The sequence below is a fragment of the Periplaneta americana genome, chromosome 12, assembly GCF_040183065.1.
Source record: "Periplaneta americana isolate PAMFEO1 chromosome 12, P.americana_PAMFEO1_priV1, whole genome shotgun sequence".
NCBI classification, from domain to species: Eukaryota; Metazoa; Arthropoda; class Insecta; order Blattodea; family Blattidae; genus Periplaneta; species Periplaneta americana.
In genome coordinates this window covers 40,556,975-40,570,827 of record NC_091128.1, presented here as the reverse complement: position 1 = coordinate 40,570,827, position 13,853 = coordinate 40,556,975, and the positions used below count along the sequence as shown (strand labels likewise).

The following is a 13,853-nucleotide window of genomic DNA, read 5'->3' as shown; positions in this document are numbered from 1 at the left end:
TCTTTCTCTCTTTCATTTTATCTTTCTTTCTCTCTTTCTTTCTTTCTCTCTTTCTTTCTTTCTTTCTCTCTTTCTTTCTTTCTATCTTTCTTTCTTTCTTTCTCTCTTTCTTTCTTTCTATCTTTCTTTCTCTCTTTCTTTCTCTCTTTCTTTCTCTCTTTCTTTCTTTCTTTCTTTCTCTCTCTTTCTTTCTTTCTTTCTTTCTCTCTCTCTCTTTCTTTCTTTCTTTCTTTCTCTCTCTTTCTTTCTTTCTTTCTCTCTTTCTTTCTTTCTCTCTTTCTTTCTCTCTCTCTTTCTTTCTCTCTCTCTTTTTTTCTTTCTCTCTTTCTTTTTATCTTTCTTTCTTTCTCTCTTTCTTTCTCTCTTTTTTCTCTCTTTCTTTTTATCTTTCTTTCTCTCTTTCTTTCTTTCTTTCTTTCTTTCTCTCTCTTTCTTTCTTTCTCTCTCTTTCTTTCTTTCTCTCTCTTTCTTTCTTTCTCTCTCTTTCTTTCTTTCTTTCTTTCTATATTTCTTTATTTATTTCTTTCTTTCTGTCTTTCTTTCTTTCTTTCTTTATATTATTTCGATAACTTTTCGTACTGTCAGCAGAGTTAACCTTCACTTGTTTGGCCAACCTACTTGAAATCTTTCTAACTATAGGCTTAACATACTAAATGGATATCCAGTGATAAACTGTTGTACTGTGTATTGTGATTGGGGCTTTGCCCTGTTATAGACATTAAATAAATATATATATATATATATATATATATATATATTTATTTATTTATCTAATGGTTGATAAATTGATTATAGAATCATCAATCTTCAAAGACAACAAGTGAACAAACATTAAGAAACAATATATATATATATATATATATATATATATATATATATATATATATATATATATAAGTAGGCTGGCAAATAATTAAGTTAGTAAATAAATAAATACATTTTCGTGGCGTGGGGTCTGCACAAGCAGTTCCAAGACATTACATCAGCAACGAGGCAGTAGGCCTGTTCATTTCCTAGTTGGAGTGCGCAGGTATTAGAGGAAGATTTTTATAAATAAAATGTTACCTCCTCTTAGATTTTGTTGATTGGCAATAGTGAGATGTGAATACCATTCTTGTCATTAGCAAAAATGCTTACCTTGTCGCGAATTAAATGAAATGGTTCTAGTAACTGTTTGAGAATGTTTGTAACAGTTTTCTAGAGTTGCTCAAATAGATGCGAAGGTGTCTGGCTCGCAGCTCTGCGCGGTCATGAGTCAATAGCGCTGCAAGTTGACTGCACTTCGCTGAACAACTTGATTATAAAGTGTGAATCACTAAGCAAGCAGCAGCGCTGTGTCGACACCAAATATTGATCAAATATCCCATCACTGAGGCCAATCGATAGTGCGTGGTCCAACCGGCATGTATGCCAGCAAAGTAGTCCGAATTTATCCCAAGTTTCATCCCTTGAGAGACAATGTCAGTTTCATGACATGATGATAGGCTGTAGGCACGTTTACGTTCAGCTCTCATTCCACCATTGATCCAATATAGTCCATCCTTGATTTCTCATATTCACTGACTGCGCAGATGTTTTATCTCCGCGTAGAATGCTATAATCTTCCCACAGTCCATAATCTAAGTTATACTAATAATAAATCTGTAGCCGAAATTTTTCTGGTAATTTTCGATTTTCCAAAAATAATTGGTCCTAATATGTATAATTAACCGCCCTGAAACCGAAAATCGCTTTTTTGAAATTTTTGTTTGTATGTCTGTCTGTCTGTCTGTCTGTATGTTTGTTACCTTTTCACGCGATAATGGCTGAACCGATTTATATAAAAATTGGAATATAAATTAAGTTCGTTGTAACTTAGATTTTAGGCTGTATGGCATTCAAAATATTTTATTTAAAAAGGGGGGTTGTAAGGGAGCTTCAATGAAATAAATCGAAATATCTCCCTTATTATTAATTTTCATGAAAAATATTACATAACAAAGTTTCTTTAAAAATAATTTTCGATAAGTTTTATTCCTTGAAAAATGTTGATAGGACTGATATTTAATGAGATAAATGAGTTTTAAAATTAAAATAACTGCCATCTAAGGCCGTATAATGAAATAAAAAACAAATGACTTCGTCTATAAGAGGCCTTGGACAGCAACAATCGAAAGCTATGAAAAATAGCCTGCAGAGAATGTTTCTGTGTTTGTATGAAGTAATATCGGAAGCTAAATTAACCGATTTGTATAATTATTATTTCACCATTGGAAAGTGTAGTTTCTCTAGTTGTACATAATGCTATAATGTTATTACAGTAACTTCTGATATAATATAATGTAATGTAATATAATATAATATAATATAATATAATATAATATAATATAATATAATATAATATAATATAATATAATATAATATAATATAATATAATATAATATATGTAATGTAATATTATATAATATAATTTAAGTTATTTGAAGGGTTCAGAACCATAGTGGGCCAAACGCCATTTACTGAATACGTAGAAAACAAGGGTTAAAATTAAGTTACTACCATAATTCAATGGAAACCTATAACAAGTAAAATAAAGTATATACATTAAATCTAAATGGTGTCAATGTTCATTAAACTATGTTTGCATGTAATAAAAATTAGAAACATGTTAAAGGAATTATCATTGCACCAATGAGTGGTTTCTGGACCAAAATGATCGCATTTTAATTATTTGGATGCAATTTAAATTAAGTAACATATTAAGCGATTTATCCTTCTATCAAACACGAATGTTCCCTGGATCAAATGTCCTATTTTAATTATGTAATTACTTTATATGTATTTCTAACGGGTGCAGCGGAGCGCACGGGTACGGCTAGTTGATAATAATAATAAGTTATTTATTATACAAAATAATGTTAACATTGTAATTGTCCTTTTGTGAGTAGACCTAGACAAGTTTGTGAAACGAGATGCTAGGCGGAGTGTAGCACATCTGCGAACAAAATAAATTCACTCTTAGTCTATGTTGTATAACATGCCTACAATTTTGTAGGTATTCCTTCAGGTGCAAATTGTCGTTTTTGTATGTATTTATTAACTCTACAATTGGGTATACACCCGGTGGCAGTGATATGTAATATACAATAATACCATTACAATTATACAATAATTATAGCAATAAAAGAAAAATAAAAAAATGAAATAAAATAAACCTAAATTTATGTCTAACTATAAATAAATAGAAGCTATAAACCTAGGACTATAAATAAAAACTATGCTATAATAACGCCTACAATAAGCGAAAGTAAATCTAACTTATGAGTACTTCTATTTCACCCAACTATTACCAATTTAAGTAATTACATATCACCGTAATTAATTGCAAATCAACTTAATTACATATCATCTTAATTAATTACATACCAACTTAATTAATTACATGACACAACTTAGATAATTACACTGTACCTACAATTACATTTTCAGTCTAATCTTCTCAACCTTTTCCTAAATGTATTGATTTTGAGAGGACCACCCTGAAAGATTGCCGCAGGTAAACTGTTCCAGTCTACTATTGTGCGGTTAACAAAGGAAAATTTTGCCACGTCCGTTCTTTGTTTTCTACATTTAAACTTCCTAATATGATCTGCCCTGCCTAAGTATGATGGTGTTGCTAATCTAGCATTGATGTCGGTCCATGCTTTGTGTCCCATTTGTGCCTTAAACAATGCGGTGAGTCTAGTTTTTCGTCGCCTTGATTTGAGAGATTCCCACCCTAAGTCTTTTACTATCTCTTCATCATGTCCCGTTCCCATTTTGACATATTTTGCTGCCTTGCGTTGGACCTTTTCTATTGAATCGATTTGGTTTTGTCTGTACGGATCCCAACCTATTGCTCCATATTCCATAATTGGGCGAACAAGGGTTTTGTACGCTAATTCTTTTGACCTTCGGTTTGATTTCTTTAGAATATGCATAGTGAAATGTTTGCTTTCCAGGCTTTCCTTGTGGAATTAGTGACTTGTTCCTCCCAACCCAGTTTGTTACTTAAATATATACCTAGGTATTTACAAGTGTTCACTTATGGCACCGATGTAGGCTACCATTCAGTTGATATCTGAGACAAATTTCTTTATGCGTTCTACAGAAGGATATTGACTTACTTTTACTGACATTGATTTTCATTTTATTTTCTGTCGTCCAGGTTTCAATAACGTTAAGATCGTTTTGCAAGGCGATATATCGAATTCTTCATTAATTTGTCTCTTATTATACAGTCGTCCGCGAATAACCTTACCTGAGACGTAGTATTTCTATTTATATCGTTTTTGAAACATTATTTATTTTTTAAATTGTGGTACACAAAATATTTTCCAATTTTGTGTCGCTAACAAACAACTTGGAGCTGTTCTAAGATTTGTCGGATGATCAACGTAATCTACGTCATTTGTTAAATGTAGGCTTTGCATCTTTTGTTAATTCTTTGAACAGTTGAGTTGTTTATTTTTAACATTAATAGGCCTATTGAAAATAGTTAACCTTTAATACATTTCCACAATAATCAATTTTTAACTCGAGCTTGTAATTAATTTTTGCAATGGCTATCTGAAATACATATATTGGCGAAATTCCGAGATATTGGTAATAGGTCCTAAATACCGTTAAAATAGAGCTACTTGGGCAACTACCTATGATAGTAATTGTGTTGCAATAACTTGTTGTGAATTAGATTTTGTGATAAGCTGTTGCTGTTTGCTGGAGTATGCCAGTCACCACCTTACAGGTTAGAAGAATATTGGCCTAGAAGTCCTTGCCACACTTTTTCATTATCTTATGCTTATTTTGTGCCCATTTTGCAGACTTAACACTTTCAAACGAATTTCATAGATTCTTATTTATTTTATTTTATTGGGTTATTTTACGACGCTGTATCAACATCTAGGCTATTTAGCGTCTGAATGAAATGAAGGTGATAATGCCGGTGAAATGAGTCAGGGGTCCAGCACCGAAAGTATTGGGTTGAGGGAAAACTCTAGAAAAAACCTCAACCAGGTAACTTGCCCCGACCGGGATTCGAACCCGGGCCACCTGGTTTCGCGGCCAGACGCGCTGACCGTTACTCCACAGGTGTGGACTTCATAGATTCTCTCGAAACTTCGTTCAGCTGGCGAGAGTCCTCCATTTTCCAGACTTGTCACACACGATCCCAAGTCGGCACTGCCGGTAACGCTACAGTGACCGAAGCGATAAGCTTGGGATGTTGTTACAATGGAACGAAAGATGAAGACGACAGAAACGTGTACAAAGACATGGACTTGGACTATTTCTTGTCGGTGGAAGGTCACTCTGCTTTAGTAGAGCTATAGTCGCGTCGCTGTCATTCCTGGCGTGACTCCTTCTCTTTGCTTTGCTCAATTTCCCAAAAGACAGGACTTTGGCTGTGGTTTGATTTGGAACCTGAATTAGCCTGTATGCCTACACTCACACTCTCTTAGATAGATAGATAGATAGATAGATAGATAGATAGATAGATAGATAGATAGATAGATAGATAGATAGATAGATAGATAGATAGATAGATAGATAGATAGATAGATAGATAGATAGATAGATAGATAGATAGATAGATAGATAGATAGATAGATAGATAGATAGATAGATAGATAGATAGATAGATAGATAGATAGATAGATAGATAGATAGATAGATAGATAGATAGATAGATAGATAGATAGATAGATAGATAGATAGATAGATAGATAGATAGATAGATAGATAGATAGATAGATAGATAGATAGATAGATAGATAGATAGATAGATAGATAGATAGATAGATAGATAGATAGATAGATAGATAGATAGATAGATAGATAGATAGATAGATAGATAGATAGATAGATAGATAGATAGATAGATAGATAGATAGATAGATAGATAGATAGATAGATAGATAGATAGATAGATAGATAGATAGATAGATAGATAGATAGATAGATAGATAGATAGATAGATAGATAGATAGATAGATAGATAGATAGATAGATAGATAGATAGATAGATAGATAGATAGATAGATAGATAGATAGATAGATAGATAGATAGATAGATAGATAGATGGGTGGGTGGGTGGGTGGGTGGGTGGGTGGGTGGGTGGGTGGGTGGGTGGGTGGGTAGGTAGGTAGATTTATTCGTTCCATAATATGCTTACATTTGCTTTATAGCATAGAATAAAGAACATATCCAATTCTTACGTTTAAATATAAATGCAATACATATAAAATGTAAATACGAAATATGTACAGAATTAATACCTTAATAACAATAATATTTTATACAATGTAATATGTTTACCATTTAATAGTATTAAAATATTTACACAGTACTGTGAAATGTCAAGAATTCATCTACAGAATAGAAAGTGTGAGATATTAAGTAATTTTTTAGTTTTACTTTAAATAATGCAGGGTTTTGGCTATGATTCTTAATGTCTTCAGGAAGACTATGGAACATTTTTATCGCCATGTAACGTACTCCCCTTTGATAGCATGATACATTTGATGATGGCGTATGAAAATCATTCTTTCTGCGGGTATTTATACTATGCATAGCTGAGTTGGAAAATTTTCTTTATTACATAAGAGGAAATTTATTATGAAGTAGGCTAGAGAGATAATTTGTATAAACAAAAGCCGCCCTAAATAAGGGTTCGATAAATCGGCCTACTAATCAATTCATAAAGAATAATAAGTAAACAAAACAACTTTGTGACACTTGGAAAGAAAAAAAAACATTAAGATAAGAAAACATAGAAAATCATTTACAATAAAAATTTTGTTGGGTACAAATGATTACTAATTATAGCTAAGGATGATTTTAACACGTGAGATCCTATGGCATCAATCGTTGCATCAGAAATTTAAGTTGATTTAAAGTTTCACGTGGGATCGTGCCACGGGCACCGAACATGAGTCCAAAAATTGTCCAATGTGTAATGTGGTATTGTGCTCCAAGATGCTGACAACAAGGCTCATAGATGACTTGTTTTTCACGACACATCTCTTGCGGCTGTTGCTCATGCATCTCGAAACGGATTGTGGGATCAAGAACGACACCCTTATCCTTCTGCCGATCAATTATTTGTTAAGGTTAGAATGTCTATTTTTTTTTACAATAATCTACGTGATTCTCTAGCCTTTGCTCTAACTATTATTCTAATGGCTCTTTTTTTGTAATATGAATATATTTTTACTACGTGCAGAATTTCCCTCGTAGCGTAACTCATTTAGTAGCATTGTTAATTAAAATTTCTGCATTGAAGGAAACATAGAGGCACTTATTTTTTGTAACTAGACCTATTTTGAGAAATACATAAAAATCAATAACGTTGTTATGTGATAAGTTAATAGAAAAAGTAAGCAATGTAGCCTAGTACGGGAAAAAATGTCAAGTAGGCCTATGTGTTTATGGTTAACTATTTTTAGATATTATTTTGAAAAATTGGAAAATAGCTTCTGTGTTTTCATGTGAAATAGAATTTGATTTTAAACAGTCAAGAAGGTACAGTAGGCCTATCTCCAGAATTCTGAACTAATTCAAGAGCGCCTGTGTTCACACAAAGAGTATTTATTTACATATGAATCCGCTCCCTAGTGATGATGATGATGATGATGATGATGATGATGATGATAACGACATTATTCTGTAGCATGGAACTCACACCTATTTATGACTCTTAGCTCTCTTATAACCTGTCCATATGACTAGCTGCTGTAAGAAGGAAATACCGTTTCGTAAAGATGTCGCATGCAAAGCTGTGAAGCAATCACGTAAGCGTGTGACGCCAGTTGCAGCGGCCTCTTTCTCAGTACCCGTACTGGCTCCAAGGCTTCCTGCCTGACCTGCTATCTTATCTACGCAGCCTCTTCCTGTGCACCAAGATCACGTGTCTCTGTTACCTGGTGTCCTAAAGAGAAGTTCACAACTCGAAAATTGCTCCTATTCCTAATATTTTGGAGTAGGTTGATGTAGCCCTACACCTTATCTGTCTGTAGGTAGGCCCATGTTATCTAGCTATCTCTCTGCCTGGCCTGGATGCCTTAGCCATACTGTGCCCAATGCATCCTGTGTGATCCACCTGTCCCCGCACATCAGGTCACTGTCTTCACGTCTTATTGCAGTTGTAGGGCGACCTCTTTCCGGTTTATCATCAACTGATGAATGTTCTTTCTTAAAGTGATTTACTTACCTGTCTTCCGAAAGTTTTCCCACTAACTGCCTTCTCTCTTATACACATTTCTTAGACAGTAGCGGTCTTACTAATAAAAACTCTATATACAAACGTTTAACTGTCTTATACTTATACAATGAGTAGCTCGTTTATAAGTCGTGTGTAAATACTAATAATCACTACATACGTCGTGTATAACAGTATGACTGTTACACAGCTACGTCGTAGTTTCGTCATTACTTCGTTACGAAAGGTAATAGAATATCTGAGGTTCTCTATTGCATCCGGTAGAGCGCTCTAGTGTGGCGTGTTAAATATCGATAGTACAACTGGCTCTAATCGATTACCACACTACATTTTGGTCAAAGAGTACAAGTTACAGCAATATTATTCTAATAATTCTATGATCTTTGGTTTGTTCTTCTGTGGTTACAAGGTAACCATCATCATAAAATGACAGTCGATACGAACAGCTGTTAGAGGGGCGGCCATTTTTTTCGCTATATACAACACTTAAACAAGGGGTTTCGTGTATATAACTACTGCAAAGCAATTCCCATTGTATAGTTACAGCCTGTTTATACGTCCATAGCTTATTCACGGTTTATTACAGTGCATGAGGATTAAGTTGGCGTGATTTCTACTGTCCTTGTCTGAGGTCCTTGTCTACCGGTTGCCACCAGATGTGACGGGCAAGAGGTTTCCTTTTGTACAATTCTTGGAATTCCCTGTCTCCTCTCTTCTCCCTTCACACTTTTGCAAACCCAATTAGTGGATCTCTCAGTGGCGTCTCGGTGTTGTTTGAGTTCATTAGTTAGTAGTATTTTGTGAATAGTGAAGTGAGTTTGTCTTTTTTTTATTGGGTTATTTTACGACGCTGTATCAACAGCTCAGGTTATTTAGCGTCTGAATGAAATGAAGGTGATAATACCGGTGAAATGAGTCCGGGGTCCACCACCGAAAGTTACCCAGCATTTGCTCGTTTTGGGTTGAGGGAAAACCTCGGAAAAAACCTCAACCAGGTAACTTGCCCCGACCGGGATTCGAACCCGGTCACCTGATTTCGCGGCCAGACACGCTGACCGTTACTCCACAGGTGTGGACGAGTTTGTATCTTGTTGTACCAAGTTAATATAATATAATTCACAAATTAAAATGTTTTCGGAGATGCATGGTTTCACTGTTACCTTAAATATTGTATTGAGTGTTGTGCTCTTGTATTTAATAATAATGGTAGGCAATATGGGAAAACGCGGGAAAGCCTTGAAGTCGGACGGTATGAACATGGTTATTAATGCATATAAATTCTTTACTGGAGAATATGAGGCACTGAAATGCGGAAAACAAACAATATCTGTGCCGAGTTTCATCGAAAGAACTGCTGCAGCGACAGATATATCATCTCGTGGTGTTAACAGGATTAAAATAGAGAAAAAAAAAAAAACAAAAGAAAGCGGAAGCGGAATTGGAAGCGTGCTGCGATCTCCAGGAAAGAAACCCCCGAATGGGATTCTTAAAAAAACGTGTGTAACAGGTTAAAAATGAGCGCACTTGCAAAAGTGACGGAAGAAAATTAGAGGAAGGCCTGTAAACACGTAGAAAAAGTTGAAAAATTTTATTGGGCGAAGGATGGACTTGTAGATGGAAATTTATTATTCGTTCGTAATCAATTTGGACGACACGGACATGGACGAACTTTCTGGCGGAGTGGAGTCAGAATTTGAAGAGGAAGAGAATGCCGCCACTGGTAACTCGTGGTCGTTTGAAGGAGTGTCGACCATCATAAATGAGGGTAGAGAGAGAGATGGTGAGCATTCTCTCTCTTTCTAAAAGGGACTAGACAAGTAAATCCTCATGAACTGTAGTAACGTTTTCTTTCTCAACTCTGCATAAGTCTCATATAAAAACTATACACGGTTTATTAGTAAGACTGTAGGCCTATTAGTCTCACAATCTTCTGCAGTCAGAAATCCAATCGACGTTCTTTGTTTCTGGCGTGTGTTCAGTCCAGCAGCCTATCGAACACTAATTCAATGAAACCATCTGGTGCCAGATTGCTGAAACCTTTTAGAAAAGTGGCGTGAAACGTCCATAATTCTTTTTTGTGATTTTCATAGGATTCTGGCTTTTTATCTCGTCTAAACTAAAGCAAATCTTAGTCACAGACACCATTCCAGAGTTCGACTATTGCGACGTTCTATTAAACGATCTCAGCTATGACCTGACCCAAAAATTACCATAACACCAGCATTCGGTTTAGATCTATAGGCTATGTAGACTTATATCCCTCTCTTCATTACATCTCACCGCCCTTCAGTGAATTTTCTTGGCTCATAGACGCAGTTTGCATTCTCTTTCTTTTTTCTATTGATATAGGCCTATTTGGCATAACTTACGATAAGCACTGAATAATTTGCATCAAGATTTCATAATCTATCCACACATCGAAATCTGTACCATACCAAATTTGTCCACGATTAAAATACACGACACCGAAATTCCGTTCAGTGAATCAGTAAAGAATCTAGGTATTTATATGGATAAAAGTTTAAATTGGAACATTCAAGTTGCAGAAACCTGCAAAAAGGTATTATCATTAATCCACTCGTTTAGACGATTGAAGAATTTTCTACCCTTTTCCATGAAAAAAAAAAAATGTTAGTACAAACACTCGTGATGCCCCACTTCGATTACTGTGATATTCTGCTTACTGACCTAAGCGTTACTTCGGCGCAGAGACTACAACGTGTTCATAATATGTGCGTCCGTTTCGTCTGCAATATTCGCCGGGCTGATCACGTAACACCATCCCTCGAAATGTTGTCCTGGCTCCGTCTAGAAGATCGTAGGAAAATCCACTGTCTTTCCCTTCTCTTTCACATATTGCATTTCTCCACTCCTGTCTATCTTGCGTCTCGTTTTCAAAATTTATCCACCCATCATAACCTAGACACACGATCACAACACTCCTCAATATTATCCATTCCCTCCCACCGAACATCCTCATATTCATCTTCTTTCACTGTGGCTGTTCCTCGACTTTGGAATTCCCTACCGAGTAATGTCAGGGACTGTCAGACATCAAACCAATTTAAGAATAGGCTAACGAGATATTTTTCTAACAATTATTGTCAACAATAATAGCTGTTTCAGGTTTCTCAATGTTTAATGGTTATATATATCACAGATAAATATCTAAATTATCTCATTATTATTATTATTATTATTACTATTATTATTACAATTATTATTATTATCATCATTATTATTATAACTATTTCTTACCAGTGTCTATTATTGTCACACTAACATTAGTTATCCAATTTTCATTATTTACTTTCATGTTGTTTTATGATCTAGATATTAATGTAATAACTATGTAAGCAAATGGATTTAATTAGAATTAGAGTCTGGCTGGACGGAAGAAGAGAAGGCCTACTGGCCTTAGCTGTGCCAGATTAAATAAATAATAATAATAATAATAATAATAATAATAATAATAATAATAATAATAATTATTATTATTATTATTATTATTATTATTATTATTATTATTATTATTATTATTATTATTATATACCCGGTCACTACATGAATAGACACTAGTATTCGTTCTCGGAATACATTACCTACAGATGTTACGGGCTGCCCGTCCTTAAACGCTTTCAAATGTGAAACATTTTACAGATGTTTCGCTATAGCGTAGGCCTATCTGTACCGGTCGGTGGCTGTTAAATTTCAAGTGGCTTGTCTTAGTCATGGGCTCAGCGTATTAAAAAATATTACAATCTTTCGCCACCTTTTTTCCTCCACACCGCAAATAAGCCTATGACGTTACACAGAGGAAAAGATAAAATCTGGGCCTAAGATCTGTATTTTACACCGCATAGTGTCCCAGGCTATAGATCAATATAATAATTCACAATTAACTACTTTGTTCACTAATCATATAGGCCTAATTTAATTTGTCATCTAATTTAATTAATCATTATAAGTTCGATATTCTTCTGACTTAAGTTATGTATCTGCCTCGATTTCGTCTTAGGTATAAGTTAATTTTCTTTTGTGTTAGGCCTAACATTTTATTATCATGCAGACCTATTTCCTTTTCATTCTCTAATCACTAGGTGATTGAAAGAAGAGGCCTTACGGCCTTAACTCTGCCAAAATAGTAATAAAGCATTATTATTATTACTATTATTATTATCATTATTATTATTATTATTATTATTACTATTATTATTATTATTATTATTATTATTATTATTATCATTACAACTGAAAACAGATCGAAGTGAAAACTTTTGCTACATAGACTAATTGTTAATTTATTTAAATAAACTAGGCTACTTATCTGTGATTAGGCCTAATCCTGCAACAGGAATAGCATTTGTGTGCTGATTCGGAGTACTTTCGAATCTCGCTTAGGCTGATTACCTGGTTAGGTTTTTCCGAGATTTTCTCCAATTGTAAGGCGAATGTCGGCTAATTGATGGCAAATCCTCTGCCACATCTCGCCAAAAACCATCTCGCTATCATCGACGCTAAATAACGTAGTAGTTGGTACAGCGTCGTTAAAACCGAATAAGTCCACACCTGTGGAGTAACGGTCAGCGCGTCTGGTCGCGAAACCAGGCGGCCCGGATTCGATTCCCGGTCGGGACAAGTTACCTGGTTGAGGTTTTTCCGGGGTTTTCCCTCAACCCAATATGAGCAAATGCTGGGTAACTTTCGGTGCTGGACCCCGGACTCATTTCACCGCATTATCACCTTCATCTCATTCAGACGCTAAATAACCTAAGATGTTGATAAAGCGTCGTAAAATTACCTACTAAAATAAAAAAAAAACGAATAAAAAATTAGTAGGTCTACCATTGTTTGTACTTCAGCTGAGGCTTGGCATCACGGTGTACTGTCTGGTCAGTGATGAAACTCCAAAGGTTTGAAAACCGAAGCATAGTAATTTTCATCACCGCGAGCGCTAGTTGGTGCCGCGGGCGCTGAACGTCGCTGTACTCAGCTTGCAAGTGATGTCTTCAGTTCTTCTTCTTGTCCTGTAATTGCCCATTAGCTAGCCATGATGGAGTCACGTGGCGGGCAGCTGTGATTGGATGAGGGAGGCTCCTCCCCCACACCCTGCCTCACAAGCCAGGCCCTCCCACGGGCGGAGCGGTACAGGATGTCTCGGCTACCTGATTCTTTCTTTTTCTTCCTTTGTCCCTTCCCTGCTTTCCTGTGTTTATTTATTCATCTGATCTCAGCCATTCTTTCCATGCATTCTGCATTTTTTCTTCAATTCATAATTGAATTTCCTTCTCCTTGCGTTACAACTGTTTACTTTTTTATTATTCTTTCCTCCACCACGTCTTGCATCACATCCCCAATTACGAGGCTCATATTGTCTACTATTGCAATGGACTCTGGATTCTAATTTGGCTGCCCGTGGTGCACGCAGCAGTTAAGGTGAAGTTTTAACGTTCTTAGCAGCCGGATAACTCAGTTAATAAAGCAACTGGGTACGGACTGAAAGGTCCCGGGTTCAATATGGAGATTTTCCCAGAAGTCCACTCAGTCTCCTGTCAAATTGAGTGCTGGTCCTTCCCGGGGATGAAAGTGACAATGTAGGCCTATGCTTCCTTACAA

General features: G+C 35.4%; 1 long non-coding RNA gene across 1 annotated transcript in view; it reads left to right on the top strand.

The window, feature by feature from the left end:
* LOC138710031 (uncharacterized) overlaps nt 1-13,853 on the top strand; it is a 415,724-nt gene that overhangs the window by 104,272 nt on the left and 297,599 nt on the right. The window lies entirely within an intron of this gene.